This window comes from Hibiscus syriacus, unplaced genomic scaffold (genome assembly GCF_006381635.1).
Source record: "Hibiscus syriacus cultivar Baekdansim isolate YM2019G1 unplaced genomic scaffold, ASM638163v2 tig00112339_pilon, whole genome shotgun sequence".
In the NCBI taxonomy this organism is placed as follows: Eukaryota; Viridiplantae; Streptophyta; class Magnoliopsida; order Malvales; family Malvaceae; genus Hibiscus; species Hibiscus syriacus.
In genome coordinates, this window is record NW_024063304.1 from 766,193 (window position 1) to 782,027 (window position 15,835).

At 33.0% G+C, this 15,835-nt stretch overlaps 1 pseudogene; it reads right to left on the bottom strand.

The window, feature by feature from the left end:
* Window positions 1-6,969: 6,969 nt before the first annotated feature.
* On the bottom strand, window positions 6,970-8,968 carry LOC120177848 (annotated as a pseudogene).
* Window positions 8,969-15,835: the final 6,867 nt, after the last annotated feature.

The following is a 15,835-nucleotide window of genomic DNA, read 5'->3' on the forward strand; positions in this document are numbered from 1 at the left end:
AGAGAAATACACAAATTTGCAAACTTATAGAAAAACCTCAAGAGGTAAGATGTTTGCACAATTCTAGAACAAAGAAATAACACTAAAAAATGAATACAATTGAGCACAATGAGTGTTCTTGAAAACAAAATGAACATTGAATGGAAATTTGGGTTGAAATGCTCAAACTTGAGGTTTGATGTTTTCTCTTTGATTCTCTAGTTTCTCTTATTAATTGTTGTTGATCAATGGCTCATAAGCTTATTTAAATACTCCTTGGATCATTTTTGAAAGTTGGGGATTATTAGTGAAGTCAATAGAGCCATTATTGTGTAATTATCATTTAAAAATGTGGTGGGAGCGTGGGGTGCATCGATGCATAGCCAAGGTGCATCGGTACACTATGTGTAAAATTCAAATATTTCGATTGTTATAGGACTTACTGCATCGGTACACTAGGGGTGTATCGGTACACTAATTACATTCGATATTTCAAAGAGCCAGGAGTGCAACGATGCATGGTTTGTGCATCGGTACACAAAATTCATTCGATGTTTTAAAATATTCAAGAGTGCATAGATGCATGACTTGTGCATTGGTACACAAAATGCATTCGAAATGGGTGTGCATCGATGCATCAATGTAGTGCATCGGTACATCACTTTGTAAATTTGATTTTTAGCTCGATTTTGGTTCGAAATACTTTGTGAAAATTGTTTCAAAAATATTTTAAGTATAAAACACAATTTTACACTTTAGTAAGGATTGAGATTGACCTTTGAAATCCTTGGAATAATATTTGTGATATTCGAATAATTAAATCGAATATACTTTGAAAATGGTTATAAAATCTTAAAATCCAATAACACTTAATTTGTTATATTGAAACATCAAAATGTTTTCAACATCATTCTATCTAAATATTTAAGCAAACATATTAATACTAATTTTTAAGAAATTTTAAAATGTTTCGGGCATTTTAATTTCTTAAGGGATAAAATTCACTATGTGATTAATAAAGTAATTTAATTTCTAAAGTTGTTCATAACAACCAGATTAATAAAATAATTGTATCTACTACGAATTAATTTATTTTTTTATAATTCAAGTCGTATTTCGTATCTTATGGCTACTTATGTACACCCCACTTGCATTGCACATTTAAGTGTTTGAATTAGTTTTTCATGTTTTGAAAGTTGATTTAACTTCACTTAAATATTGTCTTCCCATTTTATTTTTTATATTTATTTTTATATTCTTCGATAGATTTAAACTCTAAATTCTTATTTTATTTTATTTTACTTCTATAAAAACATAAGTTGTGAAAATGTTTTTGATAAGATTTTGTTTTGGTTTCTTTTTTTCCTCGTAATGACATGATTTATCGGTATCCCATCATTATTTTCATTTTCAAGAACCTGAAACTCTTTTAGAGTTGTATTATTAGTTATGTTTTGGGTCTCTTTAGGAACACCTACCTCTGTCTTATTACCATCTTATACTACTTTTTCATTTATAAGAATTTTGATCATTGGAACTAATTCAATTAATCATGCTTCAGACATGATTTATTGTAACACCTCGAATCTCGGGTTAGTAGTTTCAGGCTAACCCGAGAATAATAAAACTAGCCCACTAGATTTATAGAACAATTTGGATCAAGTTAAGAGTGAAATTGGACTTGAGTTAGGCCCCAATACTAGCATGAAGGGAGTATATTAGAATTTGTATAAAAGAGGAAGGATTAAAAGAGAAATTATACCCTTATTCAAACAATTGTTTTTAATGTTGATGATGTAAGTTACCTTGCCCACTCACCATGTTCATCCAATTTTTATCCTTATTTGTTCCCTACATTCTTCTATTTCATTTCCATAATTTTGTTCCTTAAGAAAGGTGCAAAGGTGAGAACTTGATAAACCTCCAAGCTTATTTTGGGAATTTTAAGGTAAAAATCATAATCTACTCATCTCAAGCTTTCATTTAAGCCCTCAATCTCAAGGTTTAGTTACTATAGCCTTAGATGGAGGTATAATGTGGGTTTAGAAATTTAAGGAGTCTAGCTCGTTTTTGGGGTAAGATGAGTTTAGGAAAGTGTTCTTAGACTTATTTCGATCTCTTAATCAAGCTGGTAACTCATTTTACCATGTTACGTTAGTGAGAGAGATTGGAGAAAGTTCCAAAACCAAAGGAAAAGAGAAGTCATCCCTTGGTTGATTTGGGGATGTTTTTCTATAGTTGAACATCAAGGTAACATATTTCTAACCTCCCTATACCATTTGTGGATCATTTAGTGAAACCCCTAGACCCAGCCTATGCGTTTCGACTAAGTCTAACGGGTTACATTAAAAATTCTTAAAACATTTTCCAAAACTTTATTCGATAATTTAATTCCATATTTTAAATGACATCATGAAAACATAATGATTAATAATAAATCCATCTGATAAATATAAAACCTTAAATTACACAGTGAAATAAAGCATGTCATAAACAGTAGCAAACCAAAATAATTCACAGAAACAAGTATTTAAAATAATGACATATGTCACCACAATTGAAGGCAGTGCGGGAGATAAAACATTACAACAAAATGATCTGCACTAAATGTGCCGATCCTCCAAGTGCCTGGTACAGAGTGCCTATCCAAGAGTATCTGAAAGGCGTAAAATAAATTGAAAAGTGAGCTAGTGGCTTAGTGTATCCCAATAGTGCAATTAAAACATAGCAGGTAAAACAATCAAGTAATAATTCAGTAAAATATCATGGAAATCTTGATAAAGCTTAAGTTTTTAAAACTCGTAGTTTACCCTCCTCCTGTACACCATATGTAGTTTCCCATAACTGCATCCATAGGGCTTACCTTATACCGGTTGGATATAAGGAGCCAACTTAAAAGAGCATCTTGGGGTTTGAGAGCCTACCCAAGAAAGTTCTTGGGGCCTCAAAACCTACCTAAGGGTCGCCTTAGGTCCGTAAGGATTTACCAGCTCGATCAGAGTTGAACCTCCATACTCCATCCTACCCAGAAAAAATGTTTCAATAAAATAATTCACATAATAAGAAGTAATTTCCATGATCCATATTCGGTATAATCATATTTCTAGTGAAATAAATTATTCAAATAATATATATCATTCCACCATAGTCCATAAACCCTTAACCAGTAAATCAGTAAATCAAAACTTTCAGTGAAACTTATTTCAAAGCAAATGAAACAATCATTTAGCACATAGGGAATACACGTCGTAAAATAGGGTCACAGAACAAATCTACTAAGCACTGGCCTCGTCACGCTCTGCTACAGTGCTCGAACCTAATTCATAGCAAACTGAGTTAATATCGAAGTAATATTCTAATCTGGGTATTCATAGGTTTCACGGTTTATACGAGTGACTATTGGCTTATGAGGTCTAGCGGATCGAGAAGAGATGGATTGAGCTATTTGAGTCTCGTGTACCTTCAAATAACAACAACTAATCAGTCTCAAGTCTTACTTTAATTATTCGTGATTAAAACACTTAAGTACATATGCATGTTCGGGTTTGACAGTCAATTTGGAAGCTTTCGGGTTTGAATTTGGCAAAACGGACTTTGGATTCAGACTTAGGATGTCTAAAAACATAAAATTGGACTTTTTAAAAATTTTGACTTTTTTAGTCAAAGTCAATAGTTAGACCAGTCAAAGTTAACGGTCATATCGGTAAAAGTCAACAGTCAGACCGGTTAAATTCAATGGGTTGGGTCAGCTCAGTTTGGGTCAGGTCAACTTGATTCGGGTCGTGTCAACTCGATTCGGGTTGATCGGACCGGTTCAATCTGCCTGGGATGGTTCCAAAAACTTCTTGGACTGACTAGAGACCACTACATACATTGCCTGTGCGTGGCGACAAGGGCCATTTTCACCGGCAGATTACTCCCAAGACAACCATGGCTTCAATTACACCTAAAATCAATCCAATATCATAATCAAACCATGCAAAAATACCAAAAACCGATCGGTAACTTACCCAAACTTTGGTTGACGGTGGCACTACGATAAGGAACCAACCATACCATGTTTATGTCGCACGACATCGGTGAATGAAATGGTGAAGGCATTGAGGCACGACAGTCGATGATTTGTCCGGAATCAAAGAAAACGAGCAATTGTACGGTGGGTTTTCTACGTAATTTTACAATAAGATTAACGATGAACGATGTCATCTCACTGAAGAACAGTGGTCAGGCTTTGATTGGAGCAAAGTGGCAGTTGATTTTGAGGGTAGCGGCGCAGGCTGGGGCAGTCGGACGGCGGTAAATCTAGGTGACGAAGTTAATGGGGTTAGGGATTTGGGGTTGATAATTTAGGGATAAAATTTGAGGTTTCCCGATCGAGGAGGGTTTATTTTTCACTAAGTAATAAAAATGTGAAAATTCGAGTTCAAGTCCTTAAATTTTCTACAGCTTCTAAAAAAGCTTACAATTTCTAAAAACTTGCATTTTGGTCCCCCAATTTCATTAAATTGCTTCTAAATTTTATTTTTTTTATTCTAATTTTCTTTAAATTAGGTTATGACATTTAGAGCCCTTGCTTAGCTTGCATTAGATCTGAAACATATGAGCATGTTTAAGGTAAATACTAGTTTATGATATTTATAAGCTCCAAAAATGACTCTTTATTAACTTACATAAGACTTAAACATCCTTAATAACATTGAGGGGATGAATGGGTAGGATTAGGTTGCATTTTCATGCCCAAAATTGGGCATTATAGGACTAAAACAACAGTACCAATACTATTCATCATCTAGCTTGATATAAGGGAGTTTTAGAAAGGTAAACATCAAAACTCATCCACAGAGTATTGATAATGCGGGTCAGGTTTCGATACTCATAGGGTAGTATTGATACCGATTTTAGATTTAGTATTCTAGTAGCCTATTTTGGTATTGATACTCAAGGGAGTATCGATACTATGGTGAGGGTATTGACACCCTAAATAAGGGTATCGATACTCAGCTAATTTTTTCATCTATTTCCAATATCGATACCTTAGAGATCAATATCAATACTATAAGGCCAATATCGATACTCTCATCCTGAGTAGGGTAAGAAGTCATTCTCATCTCAAGTAGGATATTTTGCGGATTCAAGGCCATTTAAGTTCCACAAATAAGACTCCAAGTGAGAACATTATTAACGACTATAATTACATCTAGAAACAAGACAAGTAGGAACTCATAAAACTAGCATTGTATGGTTCTCGGGAAACGGTCAGGACACCCGAGTTACTCTAGTAGCTAGGTAAACGCTTGCGTGGTAGAATGTCCGGACAAGTCTTAATTAGTGCACAAGGAATTCTTTACCAACCGAGCATTGATGTCCCATATACTCGTATGGAGTAGGTTGTTTGGGTGAACTTTTTCGATGTAGAAATTTCGGATCTCACCCTAGGTAGGCTAAAGGGGTGTGTGTTTCTTCGATGTAGCAAAACCCTCCGACCACACCATGATGCCCACCATTGCATATATGTTTATATTTGCATTTTTGTATGCAAATATTTATGTTAGCAAGCATGATCATATAATGGACGCATGTAGTATAGATTGGTTATTAGTGTGACACTAAGCTTGTGAGCTCAATGTTCAGAATTTGTTTTTGTGCACATGTTCTTAGGAGGAGCATTTGAGGAGCTTATCGTGCAAGTCTTCATTCCAGACCGACTCATCTTTTGAGTACGTCTTGAGAATATATTTTAGAGGGCATGTATGACATATGGACTCTCTTATATTCGAGTCGTATTGTACTTTAAATTGCGCTTTTAAAATGTTGGATATTTATTTTGGGTGCTTATGTATTTGTAAACACTGGCATTACACTTTTATTTACTTTGGATAATTTTCAATGGATGTTTTAATTGTTTTAAAAAGAAAATTTTAGGTTAACCACCTTGATGGTCTCGTGTAGCGTAATAATCCATCGATCTTTGGGTCGTAGTGGATTAGGACATTACATTTACATTAATTCTGTAACATATTATCCTTTTGGGATTTCGATTCAAATTTAAAATTTTTCCGGCTATAGACTTAATTACTCTCATTATGTTAGTAAATATTTATGACAGTTGACTTGTAATGAATTATCTTATGAACTTATATTTCATATCACTATATACGATGATCTATTTTAAATGTCAATTCATTTAACTCTTTAATCCAAATGATTATTTCTTCCTCATAATATTAGATATTCATCTAATAAGAATAAAAAAAAGACAATTAATGTCATAATTAAATATTTGATTAATGTTCCAGAGGTTCAATAAATCGATACTCATAGTCAATATATATATGTATATATTTATTCTAGCCTTCTTCAAATAACAATTATTGTGTATTTGTGTTACAACAATTTGAACATATAATGCACAACAATAAAAATTTTAAAAAAATATATGACTTCTAACAAAAATCGATAATAAAGACAAGTATTTATTATAATTTATTGGTTTGATATATATATATATATATATATATATATTATATTAGAACTTCTATTCTCATAATTTAGCTATTAAAAAAATAATCAATAATATATTTTTTATTTTATACTCTTGTTTATAAATAATAAGTTTTGTAATAATTATTTTGATTGATACACAATATAATCTTTAATAGGTTGAAATATAAACTCACTGATTTTAGTAGAATAAATAATCTTACTTGCATGATTTGAAATCTCTTTTTCTAATTATTCGAGTAAACAATTAAGATTATCAACTATTTAACAATTAATGCTCAAATATTCTTATAAATATCGTATTCGAACCCATAATTTTTAAGGATAACATTGAGATTGCTCGATTCGTACTATTATTATTACTATTTGAATACCTTTAAAAGGGTGGATTTAAACATGTGCAAATGCCGAATAGTATAAGATTCAAGAGTTTAAAAGAGTTGTGATCATGAAGTTGAAGACTGCTCCAAAGACGCCGTCTTTTGGCTATTAAGCACTTGGTATTCGACCGTCCTCAGGGACAACATCCTTCTCCCTGTTACACAAGCAAAACAATCAGAAACCTTAATCTTTTTCATCTTTAATTTCTCAGACGATGATGTTGTACAAGGATTAAAATTACTTTCGTTGTCGAATAGATGACGAGTCCAATCACCACGAGTCCGAAAGCAACAAAATACAGCCAATCAACCTGCAACATCATTTTCAAACACAACAAATTTTCATTCCTTGTGCTCAACAAAACTGCAGATAATGCTTCGAATAGGTGAAAACAGTACCTTCTGGCGATAGAAAAGGATTTGAACCACGACCGCCCACATGTCGGATGTGAGCAGCGACAGATTAAACATCGTGGCTCCGCTCAACTTGAGAACAAAGGGCGTGCGAGTGTAGAATAGGAAAGTTGACAATGTATACACAGCAAGCGCTAGCATCTGAAAACAAACTAGAATTCAATAATAGGAAACAACATTTGAAGCCTTAATACTAATAGTGTTACATACCAATCATGGTAGTTGTGATTGTGTTAAACGAGTTGTTTGGGAGCTAAAATTCTTGGATTTTGCTCGAAAATGGATCAATTACTTACTATATTTGCAGACTACGTTACAGATTCCAAGCTCTTTAGCTCGAATATAATCTAAGCTGAAGGTTATGGAATTATAAGAATATACACTTCCAACTCGAATGAAAAGTCATAAACGAACCATATACTACCAAGCAGATATAGGATACAACTCGACACCGCTCACTAGCAACCCGTAAAGACCGATCATCGAAACCACTTCAACACGGTCTTTTTTCTTAACACAAAATTCCTGCATTTTCAAAACGAAAAAAAAAAGATAACTGAGATAAATAATCTTATAGCTTTCTTGGTTTATCATATTTATCATACTAATAATCCTTATAGACAAATTCACCAACCTCACCAACATTGCTCATGGAAAAGAAGAGTGTGACAGCAATGACTAGTGTATCTCCAAGAAGTGGTTTCGAACCACCTGTATGTGCAAAGAAACAAGTACTTCACCGCAGAATGTTTGAACTATCAGGTGCATTAAGCAAAGAAGTTTTTACCTCCACCGCCTACTCCGGCATCAGACAAGAGAACTAGACCAAGACCAAGCACACAAAGAGCTGCACCGCCTAGCTGCCATAGAGAATATCTGGTGCCTATAAAGATATATGTGAGAATTATTGCCCAAACTATGGTCCAGCAGTCCAATAGTGTCACACTAGTAATTGAGGAGAACTGGAATGCTTTATTAACTGCATAGAAAGCAACATGAAAGGCCTTTTTATCACAGATTCACAGTAATTTTAGCAGTAACGAATCAGGTTTATTACACGAGATCTTTTATCACAGCTTTAAAGCACAACAGGGGCCATCTAGCACAACAGGCTACTACTAACTCACCAAGATAATTGCCTTGAACATCAACAAAGCCGAGGGCAAGGTACCAATACCAAGGGACCTGAATTTTGAACATAAACAAAGTGAGCATTCACAGCAAGTCTAAGTACCATAGGCCAAGTAAATGAACACTAAATAATCTCTATCTATTCTGTCATACAATACTTAGATTAATAGAGTTGATAAGTATTACCCTTAGCTTTTGACCCCTGTGGAGCAAGATGCTACCATAAACCACAGCCAAAGTGAAGTAAGTGAAGGAAGTCTGAGTTATAGGCGCATCCACACCTAACAAAATGCCAACATACAGATCAGCAAACAAGAACATAAAACCAGCAAGTAAATTAATATTAGGACCATGAAATCTGAGGCTGTACAGGTTCAGTTGAGTTTACCAAGACTGGCTATTAAAGAAGAAGTAAAGCTGGTTAGCGCAAGAACAAAAGAAACAACTTGACCCAGAAAAAGCCTGAACAGATTGTTCAAAGTTACTCGAGTTTTGAACCAGTTGCTTACACCACTCGAGTTCATTTCTTTTTCTATTGTCCAAAAATGGTTTGAAACAAGTCTCGTAAAAAGCTTCGACTTTGGAGGTAAAAAAAGACGAGAGATGGCAGGCGAAAAAGAGAATTGGTAGCATTGCCTTTAAAGCACGTTTTTGTCAGTTTGTGAGATCTGAATCTAAGGTTGGGTAAGCTACCGTTCCTGGGTCAATTGCCTTGCTACTTTGACAATTGAGGGCAGGTTCACAAATCATGGTAGATTCCACGCCTCACCCACCGTTGGTACTTGAAAGTCATCGTCTTTTTGCTCCCATGTGACACTGTCGACAGTTTCCTCTGATAATATCTGGATTAAGGAAGCTACATCATTTAAGATTGCATTATACAGAGGTAAGTGAGAGTTAGTTTTTCTTTTATAAATAATATCTATTCAATTACTCCCGATTAAAAAAAACACACTCTTAGTTAATTGACAATAAGCATCTATATTCCAATTGGTGTTTAAGAAAAATCAACCATAAATGTCACAAATATACAATAAAGTAAATATAACTTAATGTAGAAAAATTACATTACAGCTAAACTTTATTCTTTCCCATTTTATTAATTAAACTTTTAACTTTTTTTTTCAATTTATTCATTAAATTTTATATATTAGATTATTTTATTAGAGTGATTAAATTTGTACATAAAGATTTAAAATTTAATAAAATATAAATTAATGTATATTTATTTAAGACTTATTAGAATTAAAATCTCTAAACCTAAAAATATACAATGAAGGAAAAAGGGACTAAACCTTAAATTATACAGTGAAGGAAAAAAGGGACTTTTCTATTTTAAAAATGAATTCTAATTATCCAGTACATACACTCATTTATAGTGTTTATTTAATCCACGTTATAACATTATTAGAAAATTAATGATAAAGTGACTAAAAATAAATATATAAAACTGACTAAGTATATTAAAAAAATTAAAACTATAATGAATAAGAGAAACTAAAGTTTAGTAATTAAATTTGTAATTTATCCTTTTTGTATTTACTTTACTTTATATTGCATTTACAATATTCTCAATTATAGCATTTACAATATTCTCCATTATAGCATTTAATCTTGCCATTACATTTGTTTCAGGAATTCGTCAAATACAGCATCCATTACCCATTCTATGTAGGTACTGTCACATCCTAATTTTTAATTTAAATTATATTTATCTTATGAACTTATTTGAGGGACCAAATTGCATAATTTTAAACTTTAAGGGTTGTTTTGTAAGTTTTCTTTCAATCTGGACCCTTAAGCTTAATTTTAGTCACCCTTCTTTGGCCGATAAAAAAGTGAAAATTTTAAAAGGCTTAATGTACCATTATTCTCTAAAGTATGTCATTTGTACCAAGTTGTCACATAAAATATTTTTCGTGACGTTTTGTCCCATTAAATTTAAATTGTTACCTCATTTGTCCTAAATCATAACTCCGTTAAAAACAAGAGTAAATTACATATTAAGCACACAACTATTTTCACGATTCTATTTTGGTCATCCAACTATTTTTTTCAAAATTATCACTAAATTTGAGTTTTTATTCCATTTAGATCACTCAATTCGATTCAATTTAATTTTTAAAATTTTAATATATAAGAGTTTGGATGTGGTAGACTTGAAGGCTAAGAAAATAATATGACAATTGACAACAACGTCCATGAAAATGAAGGTCACTGGCTTTCATGCTATTTGAATTAGTAGTGTTTTAATAGCCTTGAGTTTCCAATTCTTTATCCATTGGCATGATTTTCAACAAGCAAAACCAAGAATTTTTTGTTTTGTTTTATTTTTGCCCATGGTGGGAGAATTTTGAAAATCTGATCATGTAAGTGGAGTTGAGAGAAAATTGGCACAATGAGTAATAACTTGATGAAAGTAGATCAATGGTATTATTTTGAAGAAGTTGCCCACATGATTGTCTTGTGTGAGCTTTGTCTCTGCCTACTCCCACTCCCAACATAAATAGAACAATTTTCTTTTGTGATTCCGTTTATTTTTTACTTTCAAAACATAAAAAGATAGTTAAAAGAATAACAACCCAGAGCCTAGAAACTAGGGATGTTAAAAAAATATGTAATTGTTAAATGTAACCGTTAACTGGTATAATCGTTACATTTAATGAGTTAATTATCAAACTGTTAATACTCAACGATTTTGGTTAATTGAATCGTTAAAAATGATGATTAATTATTAAGATTACAATTATAAATTTTGATAAATGCTTAACCAATTAGGAGATGTAAGTATGTGTTAAGTACATACTTTTTTGTAGTATGGATTATGAAATTTTAAAACGTTCATGTTGTGTTAATTTTTTTTAAAATAATTGTAATATGTTAACCCTAGGTTAACTTGTAACTAGACTGTTAATGAGGGTTAACTGTTAGCAGTTAATCGTTTTTTAATGATTAGGTTACGGTTAAAAAAATTTCGTAACCGTCCATGAACAACTAGAAACTATTAGTTTACAAGTCTACCACATCCAAATTTAAAAAAAAAAAAAAACGTTGTTGTTTGCATCCTTTTGTTCGAGGTAAACCCTCTTTACATCATTCTTCAAGTTACGATGAAATTATTTAAGTAATTGAAAAAAAGTAAAAAGCATAGTTGTCGTGGGTTCACCAACCCAAGATGACGTGGATGATGCTATGGAGAAAGTGTTGGCACTTGACCAAGCTTACCCTCTTCCTTTGCTCACTGTAGTGCTTGAAAATTTCTCAAAAATTTTACAGCCTGCTGTTTGGTGTCCTAAAAACAAAGTAGTTCATCGGAGAGGTGAAAAGCAACAATGGGTGGACAAAAGAGTTGGAAATGATAATGAAGGATGTGGTACTTGAGTTGCTAAAGAGAAAAAACAGTGAAAACAAACAAAGTTTTAGCTAAATCAGGGCCATTACTATATAAAATTGGGTCTTCCCATGGAGCTTGAACAACAATAATGACGACTATTGTATGAGCTTTAGCTTCAATAAGTAATACGTTTGAGCACGGTGGAAACATAGGTATATTGTTCGAGATGTATTGAACCACATTAGGTTCTTTAAACTAGTGCGAAGTCATATTGATGGAAACTTTGGGACAGACATGGCAACATGGATTTGCTTTGAAGAAGAAGATAAAAGAAAGTCAGAAGCTTGTAAAGAAGCCATATATGTTTACAGATGATTTTAAAAAGAAAAAAAGTTGGGTCATCAAAACAAAATTATAGGAATAATTAAGTGAATTAATATGTAATTTGCCCATGATTTTTTAATAGAGTTAATGGTTTGGGACAAACAAGGCAACGATTTAAACTTTAAAGGACAAAATATCCCAAAAAATACTTTAGGGGGCAACTTTGTACAAATAGTATACTCGTTATCCTTTATGTTTATAATACATGTTTTGACCATATTATGATTTTCAACGTATTTAAGATGTTTTGAAAATTGTTTGTGGCCTATAGATCTAGTCATAATATATAGACTAGTCTAGGGGTCATATTTGAGTGGTATAAGAGTTTTTGGTTTTAATCCTCAAATTATGAATAAATCCTATATAAAAATATAATTTTAAAAATGTTTTATAAAGCGTGCTACGAAGGTCATGTCACCAAATGTTTATAAGTTTAACTATGTGTGGTACTATAGTACAAAATCTAATCTTAAGCCTTACCTTTGTGTAGTGAGCCTCGAGATTCTTCGATATGAGCACTAGATGAGGACGTCAACCTTCAATTAGGTGAGGTCGAGCTACTACATTCTCTGAGCTGACTGTAGATCAGTTGTGGTAGATCCTCCTACCCCCGAGGTTTTTTTAGTTCCGATGGAACATCCATATACCCTTGGAATCAATATGATGACACCTGTTAGGGGAGCATTAATTACCAAGACCGAGCCTGTAAATGTTATGATGGATGAGATTCTCAATAGAAAGTTTTTAAGTTGATTTAGGGTGCAATTAGAGCAAAAACTGTCACACCTAAAGTTTCAGTCATTCAGACCCTCATTGCTAATGAGGTTAAGACATTCAGAGGCCCTATTGGTGGAGCTCCAATTGAAGTTGAGGATTGGCTTTGTTATATTGAGAGACGTATGGACTAGTTGGGTTTGGATCCATATAGGAGATATTTAGGAGTTGTTTCGATGCTTTATGGGAATGACAACTCCTGGTGGTTGTCTGTGGTGAGTAGTGTTCCGATCAATCGTTTAACGTTGGATTTCTTAAAGGATCGCTTCAAGAATCATTTTCTTGGAGAAAGATATTTGGTTGAGAGACGATATTAGTTTCAGGATTTAGTTTAGGGAGAAATGGGAGTTTCAGAGTATGAGATGGCATTCTTAAAGCTGTTGAAGTATGATTGTAGCTTGGTTTCTACTAAGAGAGATAAATGTTGTAAGTTTTCTTGAGGACTTTGGTTTGAGTTGCTTAGACAGATTGTGACCAATCAGGATAATGTATTTGATATTTTGGTGGGTAGAGTGAAAGATGTAGTGGAGGTTGAGGCCTTAACTCCTGATAGAGAGCGATCTAGGAGGTATTCTAGCCTGACTGAGTCTTAATCACATCTTGAAAAATGGACTCATAATAATGCTCCTTATAGGAGTAATACTTGTTCAAGGCATGGAACACCTCTACACCCCAATAGTTAGTTGAGGTGATTCATCGAGTTTTCTTCTTTTTTCTGCTTGTGAGTATTATAAAAATCGACATGGGGGAGAATGTTGAAAGAAGATGCATGCTTGTTTCCATCTAGTAGTCATCTTTTGAGAAATTTCCTGTAACATCCCAAGCTACGGGTTAGTGACTAAATTGTAAAATTTCAGAATCTGGTGATTAAAGTAGAATAATTGAATAGTTCAATGATTTATTTGGAAATATTTCCTGAAAGTTGTTAGTAATTATTAAAGGAATTAAAGGGAAAAATGGTCATTTGACATGAAAGATTTTTATTTCCCTTATAAGATAAGGGAAACACGTGGAATCTATTTTGATTCCACACAATTCTTTCATCTTCTTCTTCTTCTTCTTCATCATACGAGAGAAAGGGAGCCAAGCTTGCAAATGTAAGTTTTCTAATTAGTTTATTATTTTTTGAATTAAAGTTTGGGTTTTGATCATTAGATGATAACTAAGCTTAAGGAAAGCTTAAGTTATCTTAAAATCAAAAGATAAAGGAGTTAGGGAAGATTAAAGATTTGGAGTTCTTGAGTGAAATATGGAAATAGAGTTTATGATAAGAATTGAAAGTTGGATTTGACTTGTCATCAACCTAATTAAGGAATATGAAGTATTAGAATTGGATTTAAAACATGTTAAAAATTGGGTATGATTCTTGAATTTCAAAAAGATGAGAGGATATTAAGGTTAAAAAGGAGATAAATGGATATAAATGAGTTTAAGCATGTATATGTAAGTTAAGAACATGAAAGGGGAGGAATTTTAATGAAAAGTTATGGAATTTTCGGGTGAAACCAGTTTATTAATTGATAGGTGCATCGGTACACTATGAATAGGTACCGATGCATTAAGACAAATTTTGAAGGTGCATCGATACATTAAGGAGTGCATCGATTCATGAAAATTTCGAAGCTATTTTGGGTACCGATGCACCCATAGTGCATCGGTACACCCCTAAAAAATGGAATTTTGATTCATTAAACTAGCTTAAGTTATTAACATCAAGTTATAAGGTTTAGGCTTCTGATAATCGTCTCGAAAATTATGTTTATGTAGATATTGAGCCTAAACAAGTTCCAGAACAATCAAAGAATTAGGATCGAATAAAAGCAAGGCTAAGGTGAGTGCAATTTAATTGTACTTATGTTATTGATCAAACATTGGCGTGCGATGAGCCAGTGACGGAGTTACTATGGTAAGAAGTGACTCTTAAAATGTTATATGATTGATGTGATTCTTATGTGTGCATGAGTACATGACAATAGGTATATGCTATTATATGTGACATGACCTATATGATTACATGAATATGCAATATGTGATATATGAACATAAGAGATTAAGTGAATGGACATAAATGACATATATATGATGATATAAGAATAAGATACGAATTAAATGATATGAGTTATATGGGAAATATATATGAAAAAGATATGATGTATATATATGTTTGTGTGATTACATGCAAAAGTGATATGAACTATATGACATATGAATATGTGGCAATGGGATATGAGAATATACGAGAAAATCATATGATATAAGATCAATGATTACACGTACATGTGGTACGTGGCAGAAGAGAAGAAATATGTGATCATATGAAATGTGATAAAGAGCTATGTGAAAGAGTGATGTGATATGAATGTGTGAATATGTAAATTGATAAGTATAAAAATAATGCCCATGTTTTGTGATATGAGAGCTAGGGGTATATGTAACAACCCAAAAATTTCAAAATAATGTTTAATTGAAATTTGAGGTTTTAATTGTGAAAATAGGTAAATTTTGGGACTAAATTATAAGTTTTTAAAACTTGTAGCTTATTTTAGAGTTAAAGAAAATTCAGGGACCAAGCCCTGAATTTACCCAAGAAAAGTTGGTCATATTGGTTTATATATACGTGGTTTTCTGTTTTGAAAACAGAAAATCACTTCCCAAAATCCTCTCTCCCAACCTCAACTTCCGACAACGATCCCGACGTCGTCCGAATTCCGATCGTCGTTTTGAAACCACCATCGTGTTCGTTATCGAGTGAGGAACAATTCCATTAAATTAATTGAGGTGAAACGCTGCCAAACGCCGTGAATTTCAAGTCAAAGCCTCGACATATTTTTAGCACAACCGCCTAGAAAATCCTAAATTCATCGCCGATCGTCGCTCTGTTTACGAAAACTCCCGCACCATAGTGTTCCTTGTGCCGTTCCGAGTCCGCCGGTGTCAT